The sequence below is a fragment of the Aotus nancymaae genome, unplaced genomic scaffold (assembly GCF_030222135.1).
Source record: "Aotus nancymaae isolate 86718 unplaced genomic scaffold, 86718_ANA_hifiasm-v0.15.2.pri h1tg000033l, whole genome shotgun sequence".
In the NCBI taxonomy this organism is placed as follows: domain Eukaryota; kingdom Metazoa; phylum Chordata; class Mammalia; order Primates; family Aotidae; genus Aotus; species Aotus nancymaae.
Window position 1 is genome coordinate 14,951,138 of NW_026988447.1, and position 18,368 is coordinate 14,969,505.

The 18,368-nt window shown below is 43.7% G+C and overlaps 1 protein-coding gene and 1 long non-coding RNA gene across 3 annotated transcripts in view; one reads left to right on the top strand and one right to left on the bottom strand.

Annotated features, from left to right (window-relative positions):
* Window positions 1-10,736: 10,736 nt before the first annotated feature.
* Window positions 10,737-13,845, bottom strand: LOC135277725 (uncharacterized). Its single transcript, XR_010345321.1, has 2 exons — window positions 13,682-13,845; window positions 10,737-13,382 (listed from the first exon to the last, which is right to left on the bottom strand). It is a non-coding gene; the product is annotated as an uncharacterized LOC135277725 (long non-coding RNA).
* A 277-nt stretch (window positions 13,846-14,122) lies between these two features.
* The window catches only part of FBXW7 (F-box and WD repeat domain containing 7), a 239,323-nt gene continuing 235,077 nt past the window's right edge, over window positions 14,123-18,368 (top strand). The window contains exons 1-2 of one of the 2 annotated variants that reach the window (XM_012448556.3): window positions 14,123-15,062; window positions 15,157-15,248. The gene's annotated coding sequence lies outside the window, so the exon portion shown is untranslated. Of the gene's footprint in view, window positions 15,249-18,368 lie in introns of both variants that reach the window. The other variant, XM_021666697.2, reaches the window with a different exon arrangement.

Genomic DNA, 18,368 nt, shown 5'->3' on the forward strand with positions numbered 1-18,368 from the left:
CATAGTAAGGATTAAATGAGACAGTTTGCATAAGTCTTATGGTCAGTGCCTGGCACCTATCAGGTGTTTAAAAATAATAGTTGCTATTCTATAACTTTGTTCATGCTTCCCATTGTTTCCCTTTTAGAAAGCTTTCATTTTTGTCATTTGACTTCATTCAGTTTAATAATTTCCTGCAAGCAAAGCATTATGTAGGTGGGCTATACTTTAATGTGTGGGTTTCTTTTTTGTGTATTTTAAGTTAGTTTTCAAAATGTCATTATCTCATCTGATTCTCAATTTTAATCCTCAGTGCCTAGCATAGGTTGGAACATGGAAGGAGACCAGTAAATCTAAGCAAATGAATGAATGTAATAGGTAGGTGTTATGGGCTGAACTGAATTCCCCTAAAATTAATATCTTGAAGTGCTAACCCCCAGAAGTTCAAAATATAACTTTATATAGTGATAAGGTCTGTAAAGAGGTGATTAAGTTAAAAAGAGGCCATGGGGTGGGGCTAATCCAAGATGACTGATTTCTTTATAAGGGGAAGAAACAGGAATGCACACACATATACACAAAAGGCCATTTCAAGACAGGGAGAAGACAGACATCTGCAAGCCAAGGAGACCTCAGAGAAACCAAACCCGCTAACACCTTGGTCTTGCACCGCCAGCCTCCAGAACTGTAAGACAACATATTTCTGTTGTTTTAAACCACTTAGCCCATGGTATTTTGTCATAGCGGCCCTGGCAAGCTAATACAGTAGGGCAAGTATAACTATCCCCAATTTACAAATGTGTAAACTGAGTCTCAAGGGTTGTTGTACAGTTACATAAGCAGTAAATGGGCAGAATTGGTACTTAAATCTAGGTGCTAAATTCTGGTTGTTTCCATTACAGTCTGTTTTTTGTCAAACTGTGCTATATTAAGATGTATTAATCTGTAGAAACTTAATTTTTTTAATTAAATTATTTTAATCAAAGTAATATAGGGGAAAACAAGAGTTTCTTATAGTGAAGAAAACCGAGTATCACCTTTCTTTCCCGTCATATGCTATGGCTTTTTAGAGGCAACCATTTTCCACTTTTTTAGATGTTTTTTCCTTTAGTATTTGCATCTAACTAGCATGCTTGTACATATGTGTTATAATTTTACAAATCAAGACATCACCTATTAATTTCCTACTGTTAAAGATGAGTCTTTAATGATCTTAAAACACACGCATGCCCCACCATCCCCCTCCCTTCATTTTAATATACTTTTATCACAATATTTGATAACTTTTTCTTCATTTTGTCTTAGTTTTGTCCAGGTTAATTTTCTTTTTTAACTTTTATATTAGACTTTCCTCAAACATGTGGTGATCCTTGGTTGCCCATTCATGTTTAAGAGAAAGCCTGCTTTCTGCTTTACTCTTTGCCTTGAGAGGCAACTAGTGACTTGAATTTCTGACATTTTCTGGGGTTCTGCATCAAGGATTAGCCTGTTAGAGCTGGACACTGGTGCAGGAGCTTAGGTTTTAGCTTCTTTTTATCCAAGTCAGTCATTCTTTGTCCAAGTACTTTCTAGCTCCTAGAATTTCCTGACAACTCTTTTCTGCTGCCATCAGCTCTTCTGTTCTCTTTACTGTTATCTTAGGAGGTTTTAGGAAGAAGTGGAAACACAGGTTTTAAGCAGAGTTTACATTTAAAATTTTGACCTCTCTTGAGTTTGTATTAGTCAATAAATATTGGTTAGTATCAACTCAATTTAAATGAATAAAAATATCATTGGATAATTATTTTTCTAGTTGCCTCTGCCAAACTTTCTTTTACACTGAAAACCTCAGTTTGTAGTATTATTAGCAGTAAGAGTAATTTAACAGTTCAAACTTAAGTGTCACTTATATAAAACTTTTCTGCTTAGAGCAAGGTAAAGAGGGTGTTCATGGCACCACTTTGGTGAAGTTCCCACTATCCTCAGTTTGTATTATTAGCAATAAGAGTAATATAATAGTTCAAACTTAGGTGTCACTTATATAAAACTTTTGTACTTAGAGCAATGTAAGGAGGGTGTCCATGGCATCGCTTTGGTGAAGTTCCTGCTAAACACAAACACAAACTGAAGTTGAGGGATAGCCCACCGGGGAAGGATCTGGGTGGTGTCAGTTCTATAGCAGGACAAGGAGGGCTTATGAGTGGAGGACAGACTGCTGTGTGGTGGCAGAGCCTGAGCAGGGAGAGGAGAGATCCATGCAGTAGGGTGACCTGATCCAGGGTGCCAGATTCCAAGCAAGGTGAAGAGGGCATCCACACCGTGGGGTGGCCTGGGTGAGCTATCCGAGTACAAGTCGATGAAGGGGGTGTCTACATGTAGGGATGGCCTGGCACAAGGATCAAGGCACAGATTGAGGAGGACAGTAACACTGGGGAGGGAGCAGTGGTAGTAATGCAAGATTGGTTCATCTACTAGGGGATGGATCAAATAAATAAATATATTAACGCTCATGGGAGTCAGGTTTCTCATCCTGAAAGAAGTCCTAAATATGGAAAGGGAGAAAGTTGGAATAATCCCTGAGGTATTGAATTAGAGTTAGAATATCAGTGTGAACTCATGGATTGCAGTGTTTCTGTATCCACATGACATCAATGTCAATGTTGACATGTATAGAGGTAAATGTCTATGTGAGTGTGTGTGTGTTCCCTAGTACTGTCCACTGAGAAAGCCTGAGAGCTGTGAAACAAAACTAGAACCAGCAGATGTTGCTCTGATTGTGGTTTTTTTTTTTTTTTTTGAGATAAGAGTCTCACTCCCATCACCCAGGCTGGAGTGCAGTGGTGCAATCATGGCTCACTGCAGCCTCCATCTCCCAGGCTTAGGTGATCTCCCAACCTCAGCCTTTTGAGTAGCTGGGACTACAGGCACATGCCACCATGCCTGAATGATTGTTGTATTTTTTTTTTGTAGAGACAGGGTTTTGTCATATTGTTCAGGCTGGTCTCTAACTTGTGGGCTCAAGCAATCCATCCGCCTTGGCCTTCCAAAGTGTTGGAATTACAGGCATGAGCCATCGTGCCTGGCCAGATTGTGGCTTCTAAATACCATTCACCACTTAAAGGAATCAGGGCTCCTTGGTAGGGTGCCAGATTTGGCAAATGAAAATACAGCAAATATTTAGCAAAGAAGATATTATTGCATGTGACATACATGCAATATATATTTACCTGAAATTCAAATTTAACTGACTACCCTGTATTTTATGCAGCAACTTTACCCCTTGGAGATATGATTGATTCCAATACTGGGTCAGGGAAGGTACAAGAAGAGCCAGAACATTTTTTTGTGTGTGTGCAAGAAAAAAGGTAAATAATCATGGAATGATGGGATGAAATGACACAGACATCATTTTAAAGGGACTCCCATTAGCCAAATATGGGAGCAATTTAAACATCAAAATATAAATAAATAATAATAGTAACAGGTTATAATCCATTGAACAAAATAGGAAACCATGAGGCTAATAGAAATAAAACAATAAAATGGAAGTTTGATGAGGAATTGAATATTTATCTAGATCTAAATATCTCCACACAAAATACTTACTAATTCCATATGGACAAAATAGTAACTTTATTGTGAAGAAGCCTGGTAGATACCATTTTAATCAAGTGATTAAAGTGAACACCATGACTGACAGAATAAATTGAAATTGAGCGTCATCTGATAATATGCAGTAAAAAAGTACAGCGATGAACGTCATCACTTTGGTGACGTTCCTGTTAAAAACAAACATGTTGAAACTGAGTGATGTTCCATAATAACTAGATGTAATCTTCAAAAGTACTGAGGTCATGAAAGTCAAAGAAAAACTGAGGAAATGTTTCAGAGAAAGGACACCAAAGACGTGACAATTAGATGCATCACATATTCTAAAGAGGATCCATTATTTTTGTTATAAGAAATATTACCGGGATAATTGATCAAACAATGGGATTTCAGGATTAGATATTATGAATTATCAAGGTCGGGAGGCTGAGGCAGGAGAATCGCTTATACTCAGGAGGTGGAGGATGCAGTGGGCTGAGATTGCACCACTGTACTCCAGCCTGGGCAACGGAGCGAGACTCTATCTCCAAAACAAAACAAAACATGTTTTGCAATGACAATGTAAGGGACTCAAAGCCAACTATCTGGAGACCACAAACTCATACATTGAAAAATACTCCTGAAATTAAATTGCTAGAATTTTTAAACCACAAAAAGCAAGAAAAGGAGACTCAACATATTACTGATACTTGTATGCAAAGCATTTGGGGAAATTGCCGTTTAAAGGAAAAATGAATAGCAGTTACTTCTGAGGTTTAGAAAGTGGCATTTCATCTCTGAGGTAGATGGTCCTTTTGTTTAATAAAAACATCTTTAAGGGTGTGTCAGACACTGGTAACTTGCTACCCTATAACTATTCTTCCTTCTTTCCTTATTAACAGAACTCAAACCTCACTTTGGACAACAATGCTCAGGGCCTTCTCAGCCTTCTTTAGAGCTGGGTATGGCCTTAGGATACCACTCTATCAAGGATAGCCAAACAGAAGTGTGCTGGAAATACTGGGAAAATAATCAGTGAGGATGTGACTCCGGAGGATTGGCAGCTTTTTGCAAGTCATCAGGTAATGGGTTTAATGATAAAAGTCAATATGACATGGATGGCAATAAAGAAAGATGGCAAAGGAAGAGAAATACCCTGGATATGTGATGGTATTATGAATATCATGGTATATTGTTGTAATGTTCAATGTTTCTGTATTTTTTTTGTGTGTGTGTGAGACGGGATCTTATTCTGTTGCCCAGGCTGGAGTGCAGTGGATGGGACAATCACGGCTTACTGCAGCCTCAACCTCCTTGGGTCAGGTAATCTTCCTACGTCAGCCTCTCGAGTAGCTGGGACTACAGGTGTGTGCTACCACACCCAGCTAAGTTTTGTATTTTTTGTAGAGATGGGGGTTTCACGGTTTTGTCCAGGCTGGTCTCGAATTCCTGGGCTCAAGCAATCCATCTGCACTGGCCTCTCAAAGTGCTGGGATTACAGAGGTGAGTCACCATGCCAGGCCATGTTTCTATATTTTTAAAAACTGTCATAATGAAAATTTGAAAAATGACAAATAGGATTGAAGGTTTCTAGAATGCCATTTGTTTATCCTGAGAACATCCTCAGAAAATATAGATCAAATAATTTTACTTTTTTTGAGATTAAGTTTCACTCTTGTTGGCCAGACTGGAGTGCAATGGTGTGATCTTGGCTTACCACAATCTCTGTGTCCAGGGTTCAAGTGATTCTCCTGCCTCAGCCTCCCAAATAGCTTGGATTACAGGCATGCACCATCATGCCCAGCTAATTTTTGTATTTTTAGTAGAGATGGGGTTTTACTATGTTAGCCAGGCTGGTCTGGAACTCCTGACCTCAAGTGATCCATCCATCTCGGCCTCCCAAAGTGCTGGGATTACAGGTGTGTCACCATGCCTGGCCTAGATCAAATAATTTTGGATGGTAGTAGCTGGAGTCAAGTATTAAGACTGGCACATTCTAGGTATCAGACTGTATGCTCCATGAAGGTAGGGACAAGTTCTTTTTTTCCCTCTTCTTATCACTGTATGTCCAGCACTTCGCTCTAGTGTTAGAAAATAGTAGGTGAGGCCGGGCGTGGTGGCTCACACCTGTAATCCAAGCACTCTGGAGGCCAAGGCGGGCGGATCACCTGACGTCAGGAGTTCAAGAACAGCCTGACCAACATGGTGAAACCCCGTCTTTTTTTAATAAATAAATAAATAAATAAATAATAAAAAATTAAAAAAAAGAAAATAGTAGGTGATAGTAAGATTTTATTGACTCAATACATCACTACCTTTTAGAAGTTAAAACAAAAAATTTACTAATAATATTTACAATAACCGGTCCCTTTGGTAACTCCCTATTGTTCATTCAATAATTTAACTTTGACTCTCAAGCCAGAACATTTTAAAGCCTTTGCTCTACAAGCTTAGTTACATTTAAGCCTACCTTAACATTTTTACAGTTATTTTTAAAACTTTTTACTCAATTTTTAATTTTAAAAAAGCTGGATTTTATCAATAAAAATATTTCATGACTATTTATGACAAAACCAACTGGCTTGTTTCCTGAAGGATTCCTCTGAAGCTTTAAGGTTACATTTTCAACAATTATAAGTGATTCAAAGCTATTTTATTTTCTATTAAAACCAGTAGTCATCTATTATTAATTTTCAGAATTTTTTTTTTTTTGCAAACCTTGATGATCACAAAGGTAACACAGAGAAAATCTCATCATTAGTCTCTAAGTTTTCCAGGTTGATTTGTATTTTTATTGTTTTATTTATTTATTTTCTTTTATCATTTTATGACAAAATCTTACTCACTCTGTTGCCCAGGCTGGAGTGCAGTGGCATGATCTCAGCTCACTGTAACCTCTGCCTCCTGTGTCCAGGCAATTCTCATGCCTCAGCCTCCCGAGTAGCTGGGATTACAGGTGCACGCCGCCACACCAAGGTAATTTTTGTATTTTTAGTAGAGACGGGGTTTCACCATTTTGGCCAGGCCGGTTTCAAACTCCTGACCTTAAGTGATCTGCCTCCCTTAGCCTCTTAAAGTGCTGGGATTATAGGCATGAGCCACTGTGCCTGGCCTGTTCTTATATTTTAAAATACCATTAAATTCTGAGAGCCTCTAACATTTTACAGTACTACAAATTTATTAAGAAACTCATCACCAAATCCAAGGGCATTCCTGCAACATTTGACACTGTTTTATTTAGTAAAACTCTTTTCTCAGCTATTAAGGAAATATGGCGATTCTTTGAAGAAGCAATGGGAACCAGTGACAGATTGGCCATAAAGGATAAAGGGGATAGTAGAGAGACTTAATTTTTTAAAGCGAGTTTTCTTCCATTTAACCCATTTTTAGTGCTATTATTTATATTGATCTTTATTTTTTTAAAAATTTCCATTTGTATCAATATTAATTTGATCCTAAATCTGTTAGGCTTAAAATAGACTTTATTCAATTGTAGAATAAGAGGGCTACCACGTGGAAATGAATAATATTCTATAGACCTTGGGAATTAATTTACCTTATTGTTCCAGAAGACAGAGTCAGTGTGATATAATGGCAAGTGTATTGTATTTGAAGACTTGGGGTGGAGTCCAGGCTTCCTATTTACTTGCCCTCCTGACTCTAGGTAAGTCAATTTCTCTGGGTCTCACCTTCCTCCAGTTTTAAAATATCTCTGATTCTAAACAAAGAACGCAGAGAAAAAAAATTAATGAAAATAATCAAATATAGTATGTTGGGAAAATAGGCCAGGCAGTGACATGGATGGTATGTATTTTATGTTAATGAGTGAAATTTAAAAAATCCATAAATTGTAGCAGAAATGTTACGAGGAAAGAAAAAGCCATTGTGATTTTTAAAGAATCAGTGAACCTGGGAAATGAAAAAATATATGCAGGGAAAACAATTACTGACAAGGTTGCCTTGAGAAAAATACAAAGCAACAAAGACAAAGTTTAGTTACAGAGATTCAAGAGAATTAAAATTTTCTTTATATTCTCAAAGGAAATGAAAATACAAAGAAAATAAAAACCACCATGAGGGATTGCTGGCAATCACCTAATAGTTGAAAAATTACATTATTTTGGATGGTAAAGAAATAAAAAAGCCCTATAGGTCTACTTTTAAGAAGTTTATTAGCTGGGTGTGGTGGTACATCCCTGTGGCCTCAGTTACTTGGAATGCTGAGGTGGGAGAATCCAGTGAGCCCAGGTTGAGGCTGCAGTGGGCTGTGTTCACATCAATGCACTCCACCCTGGGTGACAGAGTGACTTTGTCTCAAAAAAAAGGAAAAAGAAAAATAAGTTTATAGGGTGGGCATGGTGGCTCACACTTGTAATTCCAGCACTTTGGGAGGCTGAGGCTGGACGATTGCTTGAGTCCTGGCATTGGAGACCAGCCTGGGCAATATAGTGAGACCCTGTCTCTATAAACAATAAACAAATTAGACGGGTGATGGCATGTGCCTATAGCCCTAGCTACTTGAGAGGTGGAGGCAGGAGGATCACTTGAGTCCAGGAGTTGGAGACCACAGTGAGCTATGATTGAGCCGCTGTACTCCAGCCTTTGTGACAGAGTAAAACCCTGTCTCAAAAAGAGAAAAAAAAGAAGCTTATAATCAAATTAACAATAATAAACCCAGGTAAACTATAATTATTCTTATTTTGGAAGGAACTTGTCCCAGATGTAACTCATTTGGCGGCATTACTGATGGCGGTGGCGGCTGTTCGGAGAGGCCATGGCCATCATGATGGCTGCAGTGGGGATGTGTGAGTGGTAGTGGCAGTTGTGAGACCTGTGTTCCCGAGGTGGCCACTGTACTGTCCCTCCCCCGGCCATCCATCCTTGCATAGCTGGGCTGTACCCGCTCCCAGGCTTGGAACCTCCACTGCTCCAGACCCAGGCCCTGCATCACTGCTCTCGCCCACTGCCACTGCGGGGAGCACTTGGGGAGGAGGTGGACAGTCCCCAGAGCCCGCCCCTGGGAGAACCCCAGAGCACACTGCCCTGGGGACTGCTGTGATGGGGCAAGGTTGAGCTGCCTGCCAGCATGGGAGCAGCGTCGTCAGGCAGGGAGAGGTGGGCAGAGAGGAGCCTAGCGAGGACCTGGAGTCCCCGCCCTAGGTTGCAAGGAGGTACAGCTGGGGCTGCACACTCCATGGAGCAGGTGGGAGCCCCACTCTCCTGGGCGCAGGACCAGGGCAACTCTGCACTCTGCACCCCCGGTGGTGGGGGGATGGGGGGGAGGGAAGGGAAAGAAGGCCCTCTTGCACCTGCAGGCCCAGGTTGTCTGTTTCCACTGGCTGGCTTCTCCCTGCTCCCAGTGCCTACTCAGATCTCAGAGCCGGATTGGGGGAGTGCTGACATGCCAGCCCCCTGCCGCCTCTGCCCCCTCTAGATGTCGGGCACCAATGAGCATGGGAGGGAAGCAAGGGTTGGCAGGGCTGAGGGCAGCTCTGCGCTGGCCCGACAGGCGCCCCCTCTGCAGGAATAGCCTGGGCACCATGAAAAGTGGTAGGAGGCTGGGCATGGGGGCTCGTGCTTGTAATCCCAGCACTTTGGGAGGCCGAGGTAGGCGGATTACGAGGTCAGGAGTTCGAGACCAGCCTGACCAACATGGAGAAACCCCGCCTCTACTAAAAATACAAAATTAGCTGAGTGTAGTGGCACATGCCTGTAATCCTAGCTACTCTGGAGGCTGAGGCAGGAGAATCACTTGAACCCGGGAGGTAGAGGTTGCAGTGAGCCAAGATTGCGCCATTGCACTCCAGCCTGGGCAACAAGAGCGAAATTATGTCTCAAAATAATAATAATAATAATAATAATAAAAGTGGTAAGAGGCAGATAGGCTCCAGGATGGAAAGGTGGGGCTTCACTCCCCAGTGAAGCCCCACCTTTAGGCTGCGGAAGGCCTGAAGCCTGGGGGCTGGGTTGCCAATTCTGTAGAGGAGAGGGGGAACTTGTGGTTTTTTCTTGGGCCCGCCCAAGGAGTGATCAGCGTGCACTTCCTCCCCTCTGAGGCCCATAAAAGCCCCAGGTACTGTCAGGGCTAAGCAGACCATGGATGGCCAGCTGCAGAGAGGAGCTTCCTTCCCTGCTGCTAGCTCAACACTTATTAGGATGACCAGCTGTGGAGAGTAGCTACCTTCTCTGCTGAGAACTGAACACTTATTGGGATGATCTTCCTGCAAAGAGGAGCTGCCCTCTCTGCCAGGAGCTGAACACTAATTGGGACACCCTGGCTGCAGAAAGGAGCTACCCTCTGTGGGTCTCCTCTGAGCTGTTCCATTACTCAGTAACATCTTGCTCACTCTCCACTTGTCTGTGTACCTCATACTTCCTGGTCACAGGACAAGAACTTGGGACCCGCCAAATGGCGAGGCTGAAAGAGCTATAACACAAACAAGGTTGAGACATCCCCCTTGCTTTCCACATTACAGGTGAAGAAGAGCTTTTGGGGAGCCCAGACCTGGGAGCTCCCTAAACCAGGGCTGTGACTCCCGCTTTGGGTCCCTGTAGTTCCTGGCATCTCCAAGCTTCTGGGTGTCAATGTGTTCCCTGGTGCCAGCTGTAGAAGCTGCTTGCAGTATGCCTAGTCCAGCCACAGCTTTGTAGAGCCGGCACACCTGGAGCTGCCTGTCCCACTGTAGCAGCTGGTGTGTCTGAGACTGCACAGTGACCAGGCCCCACGCTCGCTCACACATGCCTCGCCGCTCCATGCCTCACTTGCCCTTGGCAGGCGTGGGATCTAGGCTGATAGCATAAGCTGAGTGCAGCCTGCCAGGCTGAGTCAGTGGGCCTGAGCAAGACTCGGGTAAAGGCCCCACTGGCCACAGAGGTTTCCAGCTAGAAAAGCAACACCCTAAACATCCCATAACATTACTTTACCTGTTCAAATGTGGACTATGAAAGGAATATTGAAAAGTTGGGTATCTCAGAGACTTAGATGTTAAATAGATAATAACACACCACACGAGTGGAAATCCAAATAGCTAGTTGTATACAAAAAGGTCATCAACAGCATCAGTAATCAGTAACGCTAGTTAAAACCACAAAGAGATACTACTACAAACCCACCAGACTGGTAATACTGAAAAAGACCAACGATGTCAAGTGTTGAGAAGGTGTGGAGCAATGGGACTCATACACGCCTAGAGTGTGTAACTCTCTAGAAAAGAACTTGGCATTATTTATTCAAGTTTATGATACATATTACCACTCTCAGGTATATGCCCTATAGAAACTTACAGTAGATATGATGGAATACATACATGAAGAATGTTCACATTAGCATTTATAACAGTCCTAAACTGGAAACAACCCAGATGTCCATCAGCAATAGAATGGCTAAACATATCGTCACATACTGTTACAATGAGACACTGTAATATGCAGCAATGAAAATGAACACATTACAGCTATGGGAACAACCTGAACAACATATGAATTAAAAACAATGTTAAGCAAAAGTAGCAAGAACAACAGATCACATATTATATTGTTCCAGTTACATAAAGTTCAAAAGAGTGAAACTAAACAATGTATTGTGTAGAGATGCATGCTTACAACAAGACAATAAAGAAAAGCAAGGAAATGATTATCACCAATGTCAGAATAATGGCTACATTTAGGAGGGAGGCAAACAGTTGTGTTCAGCAAAGTCATGGGGCAGGGAGAGGGACTTCTGAGTTGCTGGAAATAATATTCTATTTCTTGACCTGGTTGATCAGTTATATGGTGGTTTCCTTTATAATCACTTATTATACTATATAATTGCCTTATGTATTTAAAGTATATTTCACAATAAAAATGTTAAAAGTAATTAATATACTGTGGATAGCATTTCTGGAAAGCAAAATTTTGCCAGATAATTTAGCTTACACAATCTTTGACAGTAAAACCCACTGATGTGGAATAACAAAACACTGATTAGTTTCTCATTAGAGTTCACTTTCAAGTGTAAAGGTCAAAAACCTTATACGAATCTCCTTTTGTTATATTTTAACACAGTATGTAAATCTTTATCTTGAATTGATGAACCAGGGAAAGAACTATTAGCTAAAACTTCAGAATTTTTGGAACTTTGAATTAACTAGCTATTTTCTCCTCTGGATTAATAGGCATACAAGGAACTAAAGAGATTCAGACCAAGTTGGAAATGTGTGAACCTCCTTCTCTCCAGTCTCCAGTTGCAGCTGTTCCTCCGGTTATCAAGCTGGGTGTTGAGGTGGGTATCTAGCCTAGTAAGCTTAGTGTGCTGTTATTAAATACTTTCTAAGTAGGTGGCTCTCCTGAGTGCCCTTCTGTTCTACAGCACTGAGGTTGTAAGGTGGAGCCACTGACAATGAAAACAGATCAGGCTGCTGAAAAACCCTATGTGGAACACACTTAACTGGAGGTGTTATCTGCTGGGCTGCAGAACTCTGATGTTTCCGCTCTTTTCCGTCAAAGCCCACAAAGCTTAAACTCTCTGAGGTGTTTAGCTTCACAAAATCCCCTAAATCTGTGTGTTTTACCCCTTTAATTTACACCATTCCCCTGCTGTAAGATAGGAAGAGGGGGAAAAACAAAAAATATTTATTTTGTAGCCATGTGAGAACATTACTTGTTGGTCTGATTAACTGTGAGTCTCATTTGGAAGGATGTAGCAGGGGACTGGTCATGTAAAGACAGAAAGATCCAGGGTAATTTAAGCAGGATTTTTTTTTTTTTTTTTTTTTTTTTTTGAGACAGAGTCTCACTCTGTCATCCAGGCTGGAGTGCAGTGGTGAGATCTCAGCTCACCACAACCTCCGCCTCCTGGGTTCAGGTGATTCTCCTGCCTCCGGAGTAGCTGGCGTGATCTGCCCGCCTCGGTCTCCCAAAGTGCTGGGATTACAGGCATGAGCCACCGCGCCCGGCCTTAAGCAGGATGTTTAACCTGGCTCTTGCAACTTCAGATCAAGGGCAGTAAGGTCAGATACTAGCCTGTGAGACACTCCTTGGTTTTGCCACATCCTCCTTTGCCCCTCCCACCACCTTTCCTGTAGCATTTTAATGAACAGGAGCCCTTGGATTTACCCAGTTAAAAGTTTCCTTAGTCTACCGTTTGCAGATGGTGGTGGCAGTAATGGCAGAAACCCAGAGCTTCCCAAATTTGTCTATAATACACTTGCTCCTATCTCACCCCTCCTCCAGGTGGAAATACTTGTAATATCCATTACTACTGTTTTCAGAGGAGGTGGAGTGTACTAAGGTCCAGCGACAGAATTGTGAAATTTGCTGTCATTATTGCTGCTGCTTTAATGTCTTTCTCATACGATTGACCATTCTCATGCTATTCAATCAAGACAGATTTCTCAGGATTCTGATCCTTTTATTTTGACTTTCTTTTCCTGGAGAACTACACTTTAAACTTCATGAGTTTTTCCAGGATAACGTCTGTAGGAAAAGCTGCATAATAGTAATAATATTTGTTTTAGAAAGAAAATAACCATTGAGTCAGACCTGAAACACAGGCCAACATTTCTTGATGACAGTGTACACTGATGAACCAAGACGAGAAGCTCTTGAAAGCTCCAAACCGTAAAAGAACGATTCGTAAAAGTGAGGCACTATTAATGAAATTCTTCCCTTGACAGTCAAAAATCCTTCCACAATCTCCCGGAGGATGATGGCTCCCTTCCAATCCTCCCTTCCCGCCGCCCTAACAATCTGCCCGAGGATGGGTTCCTTTCCCTACCCGGCATTTCATCTCCTTTTCCACTGAAGACTCAGGTTGTGACTCTGTACTCAGGCCGCACCTCTGTTTCCTTTCATAGCTAGGGGGAGGGGGGGAATGTATTACAACTCATTTTTACAATGCACTGCAGTTTACAAACGCTTGCACTTCCACCATATCCTATGAGCTTCGCGAGTGCCACGTGAGAGAGGCATTCATTCATTCATTCATCAAACATTTGCTCTGCCCGACCACACGTTATCCAGCGCTGAGTCTCACCCCACGCCAAGGGAAGGGTGGGGCGCTCTCTCCCTGGAGCAGGTGCAGCGGATCAGGCCGTGGGGTAACTCCTCGATCAGTCCGGCTTTTCGAGGGCCTGTTTGGAGCCAAATGCCTCACCTTCGGGTGGTGCGCGCAGTTGCGTGAAGGCGCGGCCTGGGCCTCCTCCTTCCTCCCAAAGGAGCAGTCCCACCTGCCCCGCAGGAAACCGCTAAAGGGCAAGCTCTTCGGGCCGCCCTCGGGTCAGGGGTAAGATCGGGCGGCAGCTTAGGCTCGTCTCGGCTCCTCCCCTTCCTCTCTTCAGTTCTGACGCGGCCGTAGAGGCGGCAGCGGCGGCGGCTGCGAGTCCCGCGGCCCGAGGCGCACCCACCCGCTCGCCGATCCCCACTTCCTCTTCCCTTGGAGCGTCATCAGAGCGCGCCACAGGCGCCCAGGGCGGGGTGGCTGGACTGGGAAAAAAGGCCCGCGGAGGAAGCCTCAGAGCGGAAAGAAGAGGGAGGGGGAGGAGAGCGGTTGCTAGGTGACTTGCGTCATCTGCAGGCGCCGCTCTCCTCCCGCCCCTCTCTCTAGAGTGAGGCGAGAGCCCCGCACAGAGCGAGGGAGACAGCGAGCTGAGCTCCGGGCGCTGCCGCCGCCGACGCCGAGAGTAAGAGCGAAGGAGCATCCCAGAGACTCAGCCCCTCTGCACTGACCGCCGCTGAGACCTTCGCCCTCACCTGGGTCAGCGGGAGCCGCGGCCGCACTCCTCTCCCCCACTCACCTTCCCGGCCGGCAGCGGCGGCTGCACAAGCCGGAGCCGGAGCCCGAGCCCGAGCCGGAGCCGGCGGCTTGGGGGGCAGGGAGGCGGCTACTGCGGGCCGGGACTGGGTAGCTGCTCCGCGGTGAGAGAACACTGAGGAGGCGCCGGAGCTTCTGCCTCGTCCCGGGGCGTGGGGCGTGGGACCCCCAAGGTGTAGGGAGGGGGGTCCCAGCCGCAGCGACACATGCGGGAGCCGGGAGCGGGGGCGGCGCCGAGCGGAGCCGGCCGGGTTCCCCGCCTCGCCGCCTCCTCGGCCACCCACCCGGGTCCGTAGCATCTTGCCCCGGAGTGTATGAGCCGGGGCCCCAACCAAGCTCTGCAACCACCCCCCGGCCGGGGGGACGGGGACCCCGATGTGAAGCGGCGGCTGGGGCGGCGGAGAGAGCGGGACCGACGCCGCCGTCCTTTCCTCACCTTCCCCCTCCCCTCAGCCCCCTTCGGGGGTCTTCTCCCTTGGCCAGTCGCTGGCCCCCCGGCTCCTTGGCTGGACTCCGGGAGGAGTTCTTAGAGCCCCCCTCCCCCGCCCCAGCCCCGAGGGCGGCGGGGCCGGGGGGGACCCGGGGGGCCGGCCACAGCCTCCGCCCAGAGGAAACTTTATAAAAACAAAATCCGGAGCCTCCCAAACGTGACTGTCCCGGGAGAAGTGGCCCTGGACGGGCAGGAGTCGCAGCCTGAAAAGACCCAGGAAGAGGAAAAGAGGAGGTAAGCGGGGCCGCCGCCTCCTCTCCCCTGGCAGCACGGAAGAGACCCGAGTGGCCGCCTGGTATTAGCTACACGAGCACCGCTTCTTTCTCAGGACCGCGCCGGAGCCTTCCGCAGCTGCCGCCTCAGTCCGAAGGAGGAAGGGAACCAACCCACTTTCTCGGCGCCGCGGCACTTCTCTAAAGTGTGAGTGGCCCCGGGAGAGGGAATTGAGGGGGAGAAAGTGGGAGGATGCCGGCGTTTCCTCCTGGAGTTTTGCTGATGTTCTCCAGGAGTGTTGGGAGTCATAAGAGGGTCTAGCTTTATTCACAGAAGGGAGAAGGTGTTAGGGAGGCCTGTATTTTGTAACTTTTTAGCTCTTTGTACGAGTAATGCAAGTATGCAGGAGTTCTTTCTTCAGAGTGAATACTCGCACCTTTCTGGCCAGTAATTGGCAAAGGGAAATTGAGGAAGCCAGAGCATATGTGCGCACAGAGGCCATCTGTATCTGTAACCTTTTCCTGGCACTGTGGGTGTGTACGGTGTACTTTTTGTTTCTGGGGTACTCTTACATAGGTTCTCAAGTGAGAACCACTTCTGGAACCCCGAAAGCAAAATTCCCTTTTTTTTAAAAAAAAAAAAAAACGAAAAAACTCTTGGGAGATTTTCATTTCAGTACCTATTGGTGCAGGAGTTAACCTTCTCAGTTCCTGGGTCCGTGTGTCAGGAGACACTGTAACAGATTTCACTTAGGAACTTGAGTTCTTAGGAATCACAGCTTATTTGGGGAAGAGCATTTATCACATTAATCATTTTATAAAAGTGATTTTTTTCCCCCTTCACCAAGTTTTTAATTTTTTTTGGAGTAACATCTTAAATGACAACACTGTTTAATTTTGTCTGAGGTTTTGCTTTTTTGAATTATCTTTATTTCTGTATCAATTTAGGATACACTTTTGATATTTAATTCTTTCAATGACTTTTTCCTTCCATTGTTTTAAAGTTGAAGTCTATAAAACCTTTGACTTGCATTTTAGCAGTGTTCTCAAAGTACCAAATTAAAGTTTCATGAAAGTAATTAACATATCATATACAGACCTTAAGTAGATTAAACATAGAGCAGAATTTTATGTAAGAAGGCATAGACAGTACTATACTGAGAATTGTGGTCCATCTAGACAACTGTGTGGGCTCGTTCTGTCTGAAGCCACTGCTGAGAGATGCTTTGTGGTAATGAATGTAAGCCTGGGGTTATCAGTCTGTCGGAAGTTCTCCATTCAGGGTCTTGATTAAATTTATTTAACACTCTCTCAAACTTAACAATGTTTGGTCCTATTCTTTTACAGTAATGAGTTTTGCAAGTTTATTAGCCTCTGTATTATGTGACAATTCATTTATAAATTCCATAGACAATTCATTTATATATTCCATACCTGTGTCCTTAAATTTTCAGGACACAGCCAGAGTTTGTGTTTCAAGAAATACCAGAACAAGCCTCAGTTCATCTTTCCTTACTTTTATAGAGTTTTATTATTTCTACCGTCAGTTTCTCCAACTCTGGTCTTAGAATAATGTCTCATTTCTTTGACCACTTTTCCCTCCTCTGGAACTTCTCCCACTGTATTGTTTTTCTTTAGTTGCCTTATTATGTTTTGGTAAGGAACCTTAAATTCTGTCTTTTAAGTGTGTACTGACATGAAAATATTGAATAGTGGATGTAATGTTAGACTTAGAGTCATGTATTTTGTTTTTCACAGAGATATGATAAAGAGAAATGTAGTCATGCAGAACCTGTATTTTGAGAAGGAGGGGAGGACAAACTAAGAAACAAACTATAGTTTGAATGTAGGTTGCGCTCTGTCAAAGTTGCTCACTAACTTTTGGACCTACTTTTATTGCTTTAACTATAGATTGGTTAAAAAATTATGGTAATTTTATTTTATGTTATTTTGAGATGGAGTCTCTCTCTGTCACTCAGGCTGGAGTGCAGTGGTGCAGTCACGGCTCACTGCAACCTCCGCCTCCCAGGTTCAAGCTATTCTCCTGCCTCAGCGTCCCCAGTAGCTGGAACTGCAGGCGTACGCTACCATGTCTGGCTAGCGTTTCTGTATTTTTAGTGGAGATGGGGTTTCACCATGTCAGTCAGGCTGGTCTCAAACTCCTGACTTTAAATGATACACCCACCTCGGCCTCCCAAAGTGTTGGGATTACAGGTGTGAGTCACCGTGCCCAGTCAGAAATTATGGTAATGTTTTATTGCATGTTTGGGTAGAAATGACAAAGTATTTGGGGTCCCTGTCTTTGAGATGCTTTGACTTGTAGGTGGTGGAGACAATCAAACACAAATTGCACGAAGCTACAGGAAAGGGGAGATAGACCGATATTTATCTAAGATCACACTAGATGTTAGATGTTATATGGCACTTTATAGATGTTAATGTATTTTTACATTTTTCACTAGTGAAATGTTGCTTTTGGACATGTACGTGTAGAACTAATTGAAGTGTTAAAGCAAAATCTGGAAAGATTTCTTTTAGGAAGAAAAGAGCAAGTGGAGACAAAATATTTAAGACTTTTAGAATTGGAAGGCGTAAGGGACAGATAAAATTATGAAGTTGGTCTGAAGGGAATACAGATGGAGGTTGTTGAGTAGTGTTAGGATGGAGGTTGTTGAGTAGTGTTAGGGTCAGTTGTGTTTGTGCAGATAATGGTTACAGCTCAAAGAAGCAATTGAGAAGAGTGTTCCTGAGAGAGTAGTTTCAGATGACTGGGGAGAAATTACATTTTAGGCAAAGCCATTGTGCCTGGATTGGGTTTTTTTTTTTCTCTAGGGAACCAACATTTTTACATCATGGCTATTGAGCTATACAGAAGGAGTGAAAAAGAAGATGCTTAGTGTGTTGCTAGTAGCTTCTTACAAAAAAGAGTTTGGAAATGGGACAGTAAACTTTGTTTTGGATATTAAATTGTAGGGCAACAGTTGGATACTGGTGTAGTTTCCAGACAGCAAGATAGTTCAGCAGGTAATATGCTTGAAAATGTAAAGTTGGAATTATTTTCAAAATATTTAGGTTTTCCAGAGTACTGATGGAAAGTGAAGAGCTGAAAAATGGGTATTTTTAGTTGGTAGTGGAAAATCTGAATGAATGAGACACTCCCTAAAATAGATATTTTAAAAGTGGATGAGAGTTGAAGTTGAAAAGGAATGAGCAGGCTTTAAACATGGCCACCAGTTTAGTCCCAGGGTATATTATTCTGTATTTTTGAAACAAGCTAAAAGTTTTCTTTTTCTTTTTCTTTTTTTTTAAATAGGGTATATAGGTCCCT